The sequence below is a fragment of the Protopterus annectens genome, chromosome 2.part2 (assembly GCF_019279795.1).
Source record: "Protopterus annectens isolate FY-2018-M chromosome 2.part2, PAN1.0, whole genome shotgun sequence".
Classification (NCBI taxonomy): domain Eukaryota; kingdom Metazoa; phylum Chordata; order Ceratodontiformes; family Protopteridae; genus Protopterus; species Protopterus annectens.
In genome coordinates this window covers 328,501,156-328,515,990 of record NC_056730.1, presented here as the reverse complement: position 1 = coordinate 328,515,990, position 14,835 = coordinate 328,501,156, and the positions used below count along the sequence as shown (strand labels likewise).

Here is a 14,835-nt window from a genome sequence, read left to right as displayed (position 1 = left end):
TTTGCTGTCAGTGAGGGAGAGAATGTGTTTTGCCATCAGACTGATTGATTAGTGGTATGATCTGAACTAGAATAGAACTGTGTTAGTATAACCAGCTTCTTGTAATAGCTGGATGAGATTGGTGAGTGACAGTATGAAATGCCTTTGAGAAACTGACTATCGCTGTTTATACTAGTAGTCTGAGAAGTAGATGCCAAATAAAAGAGGGCCCACCACTGAGCCCTGTAATATACCACTGACAGCTTGTTGTGTTCAGAAGTAGTACCTGTGACCCTAACCACATGGGTAGTGTCAGACAACCACTTAACCATCCCCAGCACAAGACAAGGATTTTATGTTCTGATTTACAACTTTGTCAGTATTGCCTGCATAGGGAATAGTATCAAAGGCTTTGGCCAGGTCCAGATATGCCGTATCCTCTTTAATGCTACCACTACTTCAATTATTTTTTTCCAAAGAAATTAATGAATTGAATAAGCAGGATTTAATTTTAACACAGCAGAATTGATGAGGGTACATGATTAAGAGCTATTGAATGTCCGACTTAATGAGGTCTGAGATAATATGGTCCATAGCTATGCATATGAGGCCCACAAGACTGGTAGATCTTTAGTGCTGTTTTCTAGGCTTCAAGAATGTAATCAGTGGAGAGATTTAAACTAAAGTTGTTAAGTAGGGGTTTATTAGACCATATTTGGCACTGATAATCAGACAAACTAAAATATTATCAGAGCCCATGAATTAAGTGTTCTTAGCTTTTGAGAAGGCTGAGAGATCTTGTTCCATATTAATTAAAGGGGACTGCTGGGATTCTGGAGTCTGTGTAGCCATAACTGTGGAGTAAAATATGCCAGCTAGGATATTAACTATTTCCTTTGAGTTAGAGTGTGCAGTATTATTATGGCGTAGTGTAGAACCTTGTTGAGCAATAATTCCTAACTTACAGACATAGTCAGTGAAAAAATTGTACTTATTTTTGATTTTAGTGATTATGAGGTTCTGAATGTCTCCCTTAAAACTCTACTAGTTTGCTTAAATGTACTGTTAATGTAGTTATAATAAGAAACCTCTTGTAAGCATTAAGCAATACATTTCTGTTGTCATGTAATTTGTTTATATGGGTATTCCACCACAGGGCTCTATTTTTAAATTTCTCATTATATTTGGCACAGATAGGGGCTACCTTTTCAATATAACTGTTAAAGTTGGAGTGAGAGTAGAAGTCAGAGGCACAGGCAGCAGCTTTAGCAACGGGATCCATCAGAGTAGGGTTGCAGCAGAATTTGTTTAGGTCATCAAGTAACTGAAGAATGCTTGCTGTTAAGAAGTTTCTAAACTTAGAGGTATTTAAAGAGCAAGTACCACCAGTTTTAAAGAAAAAGGTCACACATTTATGGTTTTATTTAACAAGACATAGTGATATATATGGAGGTGTTCAAGAAGTGACCATATTTGTCTGAACTAGATAGAAGATATTAGGGTCCCCTAGTAGGATGGCTGACTATTTGTAAAAGTGAGAGTTAGCGTTTATTATGTCAAGGAATCTTTGGGCTAGTTTATCGATGGATAGTTGAATTCCCCCTTTAGAAAGGTGATGGGGTTAATGGAGATTTCATCTAGTGAGCTAAGATAGCTGTCATGCTCAGAAGGGGACATAGGAATTTTCTCTACCTAGATATGAAGAGGTAATCAGCCTTGTTTATGGTAATTTGGACATGTAGGACTTTAAATGTGGTGTCCTGAGGAATATGAGTTGAGGTGATGATATCCTTGACAAATAGTGATAATCCCACAGTTGCCAGTAGGTCTGAATATGTGATAGGCACTGTACCTAGGAATAGGTGGGAGTGCTTTCCTTGCTCCAACACCATGTCTTTGTAACTACACAAATGTGAATGTGTTCAAGTTGTAAATGAGCTTCAGTATCAAGTATTTTTGTTAAGACGTCTGGCATCAAGGATAGCAGTATTAATGTGTTCCAAATTAGAATGTAGTAGGTTGAAATAATGCTGCTCAGCTGGACTGTGCCGAAAAAAGGCTTTATGGAGACTTTCCAAGATGGCTACACACTGATGAACAGCATAACTGCAGCTCTCAAAGTGAGAAAAAAGAAACTATAACACAGGGGCCAGGAACTCTTGTCACTTTTAGTAAATTCAGTTAGTGGCTAGTAAGTACACTACCTGGATGCCAGCAAAGAAGAAACTAAGACAGCCTGAAAGAATATCAACAAGAAAGTGAAGAGAAAAACACTGACCGGGAAAAATCCCACAGCTGTTCAGCAAAAGGCAGTTCAGGGTCTAGCTTTTGTAAAAAACATGGCTTCCATTAATCTAGAGGAAAATACCTCAAATGTGCTTAGAGCTGATTAAAATAAATGAAACACTGAAGGTGTGTATTAACTCAGGTAACAAAAGGCTGGAAAATGGAAGACACTTTAAACAGTTATTCAGATGAGGTGATAAAACTGCAAATATAAGAAGTAGATATGAAGAGGCTTGCCAAGTATGACACTGATCAAGAAGAGATGTTTAAAAAAATGTTAGAATTAGAGGACAGAGCATGTACGGAAAATCTGAGATTTTTGGCTGTACTAGAGAAACTAGAAGGAACAAACTGTATTAATTTTATGAAGGCACAACTAAGCAATTGGACTGGTATTCCCCAGCAGGAACAGGTAATTGAAAGGGCACAATCTGTCCATAAGAAAGCAACCAAGACCTGTAAAGATGTAAGCCTACTAGCAGAAAGAGTTGATCCTAACCAAACGGTGGCAAAAGAGCAAGTATTAAAAGTTGGAGATAGTAGAGTGTTTGCTGAAAATGATTATTCAGCGTACACCAGGCAGAAGAGAAACAAACTGATCCATTAATAAGGAAATGTCAAGAGGCAGGTGCGAGATTCAAGCTGCTGTATCCATCTGTCTTCAGAATATTTTTTACCGGAAGATCAAAGTTATTTTTTGGTACAGAACAGGCTAAGAAGGAAATACAAAGGTTTGTCCAACAAAAAGCTGTCAGGCTGAAGGGGACTGTGCTTTTCATTCCTCCCATAGTAAAACACACAGAGAGACTTTGCCAGTGAAACATTTTCCACTTTTCCAAATGATAATACTTGAGAGACAGAGAAAAGTACAAGGGTTGACTAGAAGAATTGGTAGTACCTTGGAAATGAACACGAATCTGGAGTTGGGAGATGGAGATGAACAGGAAGAAGACCAGCAACATGCAAATTAGTGAATAAATGTGAGACTGCAAAGTCATATTTGTATTTGTGAAATACTGCTGTATAAGAAAGAGTGGAATTTTGTTGACTTTGCTAAACTTGTAGAGAACTAAAATGGATTTGCCTTACTTCATGTCATTAATGTTTGGAAGGGCACTGAGAGAAGTGAAGAAGAAGGAAAAAGGTAACTTAAGTAAAATAATTTCTGTTCTTAACTGTATTTCTATGAAACTTTTCACCATATAAATTGCAGGTTTTATAGTAAAGTATTTTAGATAAAGCTACAAAAGTAAACTGATGTCATTTTTCTCTCCCCTTTCTTTCTTTTTTGGTATTAAGAAATGTAAGCATTACATTGCAAAAAAAAAGAAATGCTGGACAAAAGCATGTTAAGTTAATAGGCTGTAATCTTGGATTTTTGAGGAGGGGGATGGGGTGCAAAAGTACACAGATCAAGATATATGTAGAGCTGATATGTTTTCTCTTACTTTTATATACAGACAGATGTCTGGATTAAGACTCTTGGCTTAGTCTAAAACAAGTTTTAAGTGGAAACAAGTAAATACAAGAACACCGAATATAAAGTTTTCCTTTAGCAATAAATGTTTCAGCTATCTTTCAGACTATAGCGGTGGACTATATTTTTTTCCTCTTACATTTCCATGGAGACAAAATAGGGCAATAAAAGCCAGAACACTGTTTATTTTTTTAGGCTAAAACTGTTCTCTGAAAGCATGCAAGTTATTTTCACATCTGGGAAAGGAATAATGATAAAAAAGAACAGACACCAATTAGGGTTGATTAGCACAGGCAATAACATGCATCTTAGCATGGATAATCTCAATTTCAGTTTAAGACCTGTGTTAGCACCTATTTGGGACAAATATTCCTGTTAGGATGGTTAAATTTCACTATCTGCAGATGTACATAGTTATGTGTGTTTGTATTTAGCTGACAGGTTATGGGAGTGTTCTGGGGGTGTGTTTTTGATGTTTTTTAATAAAACAAAATGTCTTGTAAAATGTGTCATAGGTTCCAATGCTGGTGATAAGAAAAAAAACCATATAAAGGATTTACCTGCCAAACATTAGCAGGTACATGCATCATAAAAGTTGGAAGCAGACATTTAAAAAGCTGTCATATGTAATAGCTGAGAATAATGGTTTCTTCTCGTAATGGTGACACTTTCCATATTATCTTGGAATGTGAATGTTCTCATAGGTTTAACCAAAAGGGAAAAAAATGTAATTATATTAAAAATACAAAGTGCAAATAACAATGCTACAGAAGACACATTTGGAAAGAACTGAACATGTGCATTTGATAAAGGATTTCATGATGGATATTCTGCAGAATATCAGGGACAAAGGAAAATAAGAAGTTATGTCCTTACCATAACGTTCCATGTGAGTTGTTCTTCTCGCCTTTTTGTTCTTACACGTGGGTTGGAGCCAATCCCTCGGCTCCAAATTGTCCGTTTTCAAGCTCAAACTCTCAGAGAAGCTCGAGACCTAGTGTATATCCCATGATGCTCTACTGTGAATCCCCAGATCTAGTATGCTGCAACCAAGACAGCCTACAGGAAGAAATGAAACTATAGTGTCTACCTATGAAGGTAGCTAAAAGATTGTAGATAGGAAAAACAGAATATGCAATACAGACCGACAACTCGACCAATCTACCAAGGCAACCATCCTGCTCGACTGGAGGGGGAAGGTGGGCGGGAATGTAAGAACAAAAAGGCGAGATGAACAACTCACATGGAACGTTATGGTAAGGACATAACTGCTTTATGTGAAGTTGTTCTATCTCGCCGTTTTGTTCTTACATGTGGGTAGCGTCCCAAGCACCCTGATCCTGGGTGGCTCATGGGAGAACATTCCTGAGCACAGTGGAACCAACGGTAGCCCTGTCCCTGGAGGTCCTATCCACTTTGTAATGAGTGATAAACGTGTGAGGTTTTGACCACGTGGCAGCTGCACAGATGGTATCTAGGGGTAATCGAGCTGCATGAGCTAATGACGTAGAAACAGCTCGTGTCGAGTGGGCCTTGATGTTAGATTCTAATGGCTGACTAGTGGAGGCATAAATGGATTTGATGCAGTCAGAGAGCCACTTAGACAATGTGATTTTTGATACTGCAAAACCTTTATTTTCTGCGTAAGAGACGAAAAGTTGATCCGATTGTCTGAAATCTTTCATTCTATCTAGATAGAACCTCAGTTGTCTGTGTACATCAAGTTTGTGTAACATATATTCCAGTCTGTTGGTATGGTGCCTGAAGAAGGTTGGAAGCTCAATGGACTGATTTAAGTTAGTTTCTGAACAGACCTTGGGAAGAAAGGTAGGATTAGTCCTAAGGGAGACTCTATCGGGGTGAAAAATCAAATATGGGGGTTTGGAGGGCAAGGCTTGAAGTTCGGAGACCCTACATGTAGATGTAATGGCTACCAGGAATATAGTTTTCCAAGACAAGAACTTTAAGTGACAGGATGAAGTGGGTTCGAAGGGGGCGAGCATCAATTGGGATAAAACCAGATTCAAATTCCAGAGAGAGACAGGATGTCTGATAGGTGGTCTGAGATGGTGGGTTCCTTTTAAGAATGCTTTACATAGTCTATGCAACATGATGTTAGACCCATTAAACCCCACATGGAAATTGGAAATAGCTGCCAATTGGACTCTAATGGTGGCAGCTGCTTCACTATTATGGAACAAGGAAGATAAGAATTCTAAGATGATATGAACAGGTGCAACATAAGGATCAATGTCATGTTGAGAAGCCCAGTGAATAAACCGTTTCCATTTGTTATTGTATAGCTTCCTGGTAGATAGTTTATGAGAGGAAACTATAATATGCTGGACCGCAGAAGACAAATCTTGAGACATGGCTAATGTGGGAATTGGAGCAGCCAAGCTGTCAGTTTTAGGGAGGTGAGGGAGGGATGAAGAACTCCCGATGAATGAGTCAGAAGATCCGGCACTGGGTCCAGGATCCATGGTTCTTCCACTTGAAACTTCCGCAGGAAGGGGAACCAAATCTGTCGAGGCCAAGACGGGGCTATCAAGATCACAGTCCTTCCCAGACTTTTGGCTTTCTGCATGAATTTGGGAATTAGGGGTATTGGCGGAAAAGCATATAAGAGGCCCGGGGGCCAATTGTGTACGAGTGCGTCCCTCGGTTTGTTCTCCGGTGGGGGATAAAGGGCAAAGTAGCTGCTGCATTTGGCATTCAGTGGAGATGCAAATAGGTCACAACAAGGCTGGCCCCATCTGTGGAAGATCTCTTCTGCCACCTTCTGTTTGAGAGACCACTCGTGAGGCAACAGCATAGCTCTGCTTAGTTTGTCCGCTATCACGTTGGAAGACCCCGGGATGTGCGTTGCTATCAGAAAGCGTCTGGTGGATACAGCCCACTGCCAAATTCTTAGGGCCTCCCGGCATAAGGGATATGATCTGGTTCCCCCTTGCTTGTTGATATACCAGACTACTGACGTGTTGTCTGTCTGGATAGCAATTGTACCTAGAGGAAGAGAATCGTGAAAGTGTTGCAACACTAGGAACACCGCTCTCAGCTCTAGGACATTTATATGCAAATGTGTTTCCATGATTGACCAAGTGCCTTGGACAGTCTTTCCCTGAAATAGCCCCCCCCCTATCAGGGAAGCATCCATGGGTTGGGGAAGAACAAAGGGACGTCTGATTATCACTTGGTCGCTGTTCAACCACCAGTTGAGATTCTTCTTGCAAAGATTCGTTAGTCGGATCTCGTGTGACATGGGCAGACATTGGTAAAACCATTGCGCGAAGAGTAGCCACTGGAGTATTCGCATGTGCATTCGACCTAACGGAACTGCTATCAGTGTGGCTGCCATTGTGCCTAAAAGCTGCAGTATTTGGGATGCAGGAGCTTTGTTCTGGACCAACAGGCTGGATAGTTGATTTTTTAGAGATACGATTCTTGATTGGGGCAATGTGATCCTTGCATTGACAGTGTCCAGTTCTGCCCCTATAAATGTAATATGCTGCGAGGGTGATAACACAGATTTTTTGAAGTTTAGGGTTATACCCAACTGGGAACAAAGGTTTATTGTGTAGTCTCTTGCTTGTATTAGTTGACACCTGGAGGTGACGGTGAGGAGCCAGTCGTCCAGATATGGAAGCACCCGGAATCCCAGTCTTCTCAGGTGTGCTGTGACCACTGCCATACATTTGGTGAACTCCCTGGGGGCTGTGGTGAGACCAAAGGGCAGGGCTCTGAATTGGTAATGACTGGCCCCCAGCCGGACCCGCAGGTGATCTCTGGATGATCTGTCCATTTTGATGTGGTAGTAAGCATCCTTGAGATCTGTAGAGCACATCCAATCACCTATTGCTAAGAATGGGAGAATTGATTGCAACGTGACCATCCGGAACTTCTCCTTCTTGACGAAGGTGTTGAGGTTGCTGAGGTCTAGTATGGGCCTCCAGTCCCCTGTTTACTTTGGAACTAAAAAGAACCTTGAGTAATTTCCGGATCCTATTTGGTCCGCCGGGACTGGCTGGATGACTCTTTTGTCTAGCAGGTTTTGGATTTCTATGGCTGCTAGTTCTCTCAGACTGGGTGGAACGTCTGGGATCCTTGTACCCATAGGGGGGGGGGGTTTGTAAAGGGAATGTAGTAACCTTTGGCAATGATGCTTTTTACCCAAGAATCCATTGTAATGCTTAGCCAGGCATTTGGGTATAAAGACAAGTGACCCCCGACTGCCTCCAGAGTAGGACAGCCGGGCTTCCTTTCAGGAATGCTGATAGGGCTTCCCAGAGAACTGTTCCCTATTACCCTGGTTTTGCAGACCACCTCTGCCTTTTGGACAGCGTCTTCCGTTTTTGCCCCCTCCTCTGCCCCTAGAGGGGGTATCAGTAGGTGTGTTTTGGAAAGCTCCTTGGGGTTTCCGGAACCACATTTTTCCACTTCATTGCCCTTTGGGGTACGGACTAGTTGGAATGGAAAAACGGACTCCAACGGCAGACAGAGTCTTTCCTTCTTGTTCACACCTAGTAAGTGTCTCCTTAACTTTGGGTCCAAACAAGGCGGATCCATCGAATGGGGTATTGACGAAGGAAGATTTAAAGGCTTCCGCAAAGGAACATCCAGGACTGTCTCCGAAGAGCTATCGCTGAGCCTGCCACACTACTCGATCCAATGGCAGCATAAGAAATGAGTCGCATGGATGAGTTTACTATGGAATTGAGGATGTTGAGTTGTGCAGTCATCTTCTCAGAAACTGCATCAGCTGTGTTACCCTGGAGAGTATCTCCCAGCTCTTTGAGGCAATCTCGTTGAAGACGGGTAAAATGTGTCAGGTTGTTGAGCGATCTCATGGAAAATGCCGCAGAACTAAATATGCGTTTCCCATATCTGTCCATAGTCCTAGAATCTCCGTTAGGAGGATGGACAGCAGAAGAGGTTTCCAACATCTCTTTCTTGGTGGCCGCCGCCGCCACCACCATGGCATCAACCGGGACTCCCTTTGTTAGAAAAGCCTTATCAGTAGGGGAAGTAATAAACTTGTTGGGCCTCCAAGGGACCAGTTTCACTGAATCAGGGGACTCCCATGCCCTTCGAGCAACCAGCTCCATCAGTTCATCGAAGGGCGGAGTAACCCAGGAGGTGGATGGTTGAGATCCAAAGGCCTTCAGGAGGACCGACTCGTCCTCAGTAGGGGCAAGGGACTGCCAATCACCCCTCTGCCTTAAGATTTCCAATATGTCTGCAAATGAGACATCCTCTGAGGGGGATCGTGGGGACCCTTCTGATTCCACCAAGTCGGTATCCGATGTCAGGGATTTCTGTGGGGAATCCAAGTGCCTCCTCTTGCACAATCTCTTCCTAGGTACTTTATCGGTGGGAGCGTCCGGTGAAGTCCCTAGAGAGGAGGGGCCATCCAATGGGGATACCTGAGGCCCTGGATCTTGATGTTGGTGGGGATCTGCTTGGAAGAGGTAGAGTGAGGCCCCTTGGGGGAGGGGAAGACAGATCCGAGGAGGTAGTGGTCTTAGCAGACATGACCTTCCTCATGGCATCGAAGGCACCAGAATCTCAGTCCGAGAAGTCCGTCGGCTCTGAAGAGGCTGGCAGCTCTCCCCGAGCTGAGACCCCCCGCTCCAGTCCAGAGGACGGAGCCGAGGCCACCTGCGCCAAAGCCCCGAGTGGAAGGGTCGGAACTGAGGTATCGTTTTGACTCTCCACCCCGGAGCCAGCGAGGGACTGTCGGCCCCGATATTCCCCGGTCGGAACAGAGGAGATTAAGGTTGATGGAGCCGAGGGAAGTGGATTGAACCTTGGCTCCGAGGGCTCTACCAACATCGGTTCTGCCTGCCCCGGCTCCGAATGCTCGATTGGCTTCGGAGGAGGAGGTGGAGAAGTTATGGCTGGGGTTTCAGGCTTCGAAGCCAAGTGGCTCGAAGCAGACAGCATTTTGGCCAGGGTCAGGTTCTCTAAGAGCCTCTTAACCACTCGGTCCAGATCCACATCGGAAAGCCTCGAAGAATGCGTCAAGGGATGAGTCAAAGGAGCCGAAGATGGGACCGATTGAAGAATTGGAGACTGAGGAGTCTTCAATATTGGTTCCACAACTGGGCTCCGAGGTAGAGGGTCGATACACGGCTCCAAGGCCTGTGGAGCCGATGCACGAACCATACCAGAGGAACTCGGAGCCGATGACTTGGGCTCCGAGGATCCCTTGGAAGACTTTGACCCCTTCGAAGCCTTGGAAGAGAGGTCAGCCTTGTCTAAGGTAGCCTGAAAATCAGGCTTCAGGAGTCCTCTATCTACCAGCTTCCTCCACCTTTCCAAGAGAACCCTGGCGCTAAAGGAGTGGCAGATAGAGCAAACCTCTTGTAGGTGTACAGAGCCCAAACAGTAGACGCATCTGTAACAGACATCTTTTGACCACACTCACACCTTTTTAACCCTGACTTTTATTTCTCTGACATTTTAAATAATTCAGGTCCCTGAATTTTTATTTGTCTAAGAAAATTAGTTACTTTTAACTATAACAACAAACTAGTATTAACTAACTTCCTACAGAAATATATATATATATATATATATATATATATATATATATATATATATATATATATATATGTATATATTTATAAACACACTAAATATCTAATAATAACTACCACACTAGATATATGATGCACACTAGGTTATATAAGAAGATAAACACACACACACACAATAGCTGACAGAGCCCTGTCATGCCCAAGAAAAGGAGGCCTAAAACCCTGAAGAAAAACTTTTAGAAAATCCTAAGTAGGTTATACTAACAGGCAAAAAACCTTAATACTATAATAAAGGTTGAAATGTAAGTATGTATAATACTAATTTAAAGACAAAAAATCCTATTAATATAGAAAATTTTAAATCACTGGCCCAAGCTTCCTCCAACGAGCTGTTGATCCGTTGCAGCGGCAAACTAGATGTGGGGATTCACAGTAGAGCATCATGGGATATACACTAGGTCTCGAGCTTCTCTGAGAGTTTGAGCTTGAAAGCGGCTGATTCGGAGCCGAGGGATCAGCTCCGACCAACGTGTAAGAACAAAACGGCGAGATAGAACACTTCACATGAGTATTTATATTAGTTGACAGAGGATCTCCAATAGTGATTGAAGAGGGAAAAAGCTAATGGTAGATGCATGATAGTAAGGTGCTAGTGGCAAGGGATGAGGATTATGCTGGCATGTATTTATGTTCCACCTAAAACTGCTGTTGTGGAGCTTAAAAAATTTAGGAGAAATAATCAGCTTTCATCAGGAAATATTACTTACAGGTGGGGACTGGAATTTGATTTGCAACAATGAGGATGCATCTGGGGGCATAGAAGGGAAAATATAATGAGGGTAAATTTCTGAAGAAAGTTATGAAAATATTTGGTACAAAAGACATGAATTCAGTAGTAGGACATCAGAGAGAATTTACATATTATTCCCCAGTGTACAATAACTGGACTAGACTAGACAGAAATTCTATTTCACAGGAACATGTGCATTTAATTGAAAACTCTGACACATCCAATAACTATGTAAAGATGAGGCACTGGCATTTTCCCACCTACCTGTTAAAAAGAGAAGAATTTAAGGAGTGGGTGGTGATAATTATTTGGGAGTTAATAGGGAAAATATACTATTAAAGACATTATAGCTAGTGAGTGAGATGAAATGAGAGTGGAGTTTAAAAATAGGGCAGAAATAAAAGAAAAAGAGATCAGGTTGAGAAGTAACAAAAATTATTTAAAGGGGCTGACAAAGCCTAAAGTAGTACAGAATAAGGGGAAATCTCACAGAACAAGAGGCATAACTGCAGAGTGCTAAAGAGAAAATAAGAGATTATCTGGATAATATGCATGAGTTTAAAATGATTTCTTTTAAACAACTGTTTTTTGATAACTCCAGAGCAAAACAAACAAAACAAAACTTTTAGCATAATGACTTAGGCAACATAAAGGGTTGTTGCCAAGTTTAGGTATCTTATAACAAGAAAAATAACCAGAGATCCTGTAAAGGTATTAGAAATATTTTGGAAATTTTATGAAAATTTGTATAATGCAGAGAAGTGGGGAAATCAAGAAAAAGAAGCACAAATGGAAGTATTTATGGAAGCCTTAACTATGCCAAGGTTAGAGGTAGATGAAGCTCAACAGTTAACATTTAAGAAAGGAGATCAGAAGAAAACTGATGTACAACCAATCTGCAGGAAAGTCTCCAGGAAAAGATGGTATTCCGGTGGAAGTTTGGAAGCTAGGAGGGACGAGATCTGGAAGGATTGTTTAGCAGTATTTTAATAGGAGAGGAGGCACCAACATCCTGAAGAAAAATCTGTGGTGACTGTAATACCTAAAGATGGTAAAACAAACATCAGATCCAGCTTCATGTAGCCCCGTTTCAATTTTAAACCATGGTTATAAAGTGTTTGTGTCTTTAATGGCTAAAAGAATGGCAAAGGTGATGCCAGAATTGATACATATGGATCATTGTGGTTTTGTATAAGGGAGGCAAATATTTGGTGACTTTAATAGAACAGTGATGATCCAGAGGGAAGCAGAATTAAACAAGTACCTCTATTGTTAATGGGAATTGATGCAGATAAAGCATTCAACAGAGTAAGCTGGGATTTTAAGAGTAGAGCAATGGAAGCGTTTGGATTTTCTGATACAATAATAAAGTTAATTAGAATGATACATGAGGGACTGGAGGCAAAAAATTCAAGAGAAGGGTTCCTCTCTTATACGTTGTATCTGATCAGAGGAACCAGGTAGGGGTGTCCTCTTTCTCTTTTGTTATTTGCCGTATATTTAGAACCATTGGAAAAGAAAATAAGGGGCTTAGAAATTCAAGGATGTTATTGGCATGACGTTCAAGAAAAGTTGGCTTTATTTGAAGATGATATTATTTTGTACCTGAAGGAATCAGAAAAGGACATGTCAGTGCTGTGGAACATTCCGAGACAGTTCTGTTTTTTTGTTCCAGGATGCAAAATTAATGAAGATAAAACAAAGGCTTTAGCTGTAAACTGTGTACCCACACATGGATTGGTTCAGCAGTATGCAGGTTTATGGGGACATGATAAAATGAACTTCTTAGGAGTATGGATTAAAAATGATTCTATTATGGCAGCTAAGAATATGTGGAAAGAGGCCAAACAAAATTAATGCAAAATTTGAAAAGCTGGAAGCTCTTGCCTGTGATAACAAAATACAAGCAGTAAAATGTTTTTAGTCCCTTTAGTTTTATACACAGTTCAGGCATATTTTTATCAATCAGAGGAAAAGTTGTAAATAGTAATTAATAAAGAGGTGAAGGATTTTATTTTGGGGGAAAGAGGGCAAGAGTCAAGTTTTAGGATTACCTGGTTTGAAGGGATGTTTTAGAGCTGTACCATTAAGGTTTTTATACTAAATGCAAGTAGAAATTTACAGTTCAGAGTAGAAAGGGATGATGATGAAGCAGGAGGCTAATTCAAGAAATACAGAAAGAGTGAGATTTTGAATGCAGATCCTTAAGAATAACAACAGTCATACAGAATATTATATTCATAAAGTAGCAGTAGGTATGCCAAGAGCTAAGCCAACACTGTAATGGAAAAAGAAGATTCTGCCAGTAGGAATGACTACAATTAAGGTTACAGAGGACAGCCAAGAGGGAATTTACTGGAGGAAGCTGGCAAAGGAACCAAGGTACTGGGAACAAATAATTAGAGAGGGAAAGGCCCTGTAAGACATTTGGATTGCATGCTAGAGATTGACATTCGATTGATATCGGAGTATAGACAAAGAGAAAGGGATAGAGGAATCCTAAATGAAAGACCTGCACTGACTTGAGTTTTTAATTGAATCTAGAACAGAAGCTGCTGTTAAAAAGGGAAAATTAGTAGGGCATATGAAATATTGCATGGTAACTATAGGAGTCAATCAGAGGAGATCAGAAAAGATTGAAAAGAGAGATTAGATAAGCAATTCACAAAAAACAATGGGAGGACATATGTATGGCCTCCCAAATATGCAACAAAATCTAGAAGGTTTAGGATTTTTGCCTGGAAGTGTTTGCATAGATACTTTTATACCCCAAAAAGACTCCAAATAATTATTTCTTTGATAGATGGCTAATGTTGGAGATATAATTGGAAAAAAGAGGTACCTAGGAGCATGTGTTCTCAGAATGTAATGAGTTGACAAACTTTAAAAATTCCCTGCAGAGTACTCTGTCTGGAGTACTGGGTGGGCAAATGAGTGTAACTAAGGAAATTACTTTTTTTTCCTGGGCTGGGATACAGGATCTGAATTGCCTAGACATAGTAAGGCCTTATTAAGTTTAATTCTAGTGGCTGCCAAAAAAAGCAGTTACTAGAAAATGGAACTCAAAGTCTAAACCAACTATATTTGAAGTAGTGAATGTTGTAACAGAGATAAACGAACAGGAAGTAGGGTCTTTAGAAAAAGGTAGGACTAAATTATATAGAAAGAAATGGAAATTGCGGGAACAGTAAATGCAGAAAAATGTTGTGGAAGAGGATTGAGGTTTAAGAGAAGGAAGGAAATGAGCAATTTGTGTAATATTGCTTTAATTATATGGTATAGAATGATGAATGTGATCTATTGTTTGTTTGTGTCTTTCGGCTTTTCCCGGTTAGGGGTCGCCACAGCGGAACTCCGGTCCGCTAATGATTGGCAGTTGATTTTTACGTACCGGCTTGCCAGGCCTGACGCATAACCTTCAACGAAGGTACGCCCATTCACGCATGTCTCCATGCAGAAGATGCTCTAGCTGAAAATCGAACCGGACAGCATCTTACTGTGCGGCGACAACGCTAACGCAGCACCACCATGTGATCTATAATGTTTATAAATGTGAACTTGTTCATATTGTCGGATTACTATTATATAAATATGTTTGCCTTTGTCACAAGTGATAATTCAATAAAGATGTTTAAAAAACTAAAAAAAAAAAAAACACTTTGGGAGCAGCAGGGGCTTTAGCTAGAATGTAAATGCCTAGGTAAGTGAAGTGCAGACCAGCCATAGTAATGCAGGAAGGTATGTCCACCATCTCATCCCTCTAG

General features: G+C 41.0%; 1 protein-coding gene across 1 annotated transcript in view; it reads left to right on the top strand.

The window, feature by feature from the left end:
• The window catches only part of CCDC125 (coiled-coil domain containing 125), a 1,485,470-nt gene that overhangs the window by 1,374,041 nt on the left and 96,594 nt on the right, over positions 1–14,835 (top strand). The gene's annotated exons all lie outside the window — the stretch shown is intronic.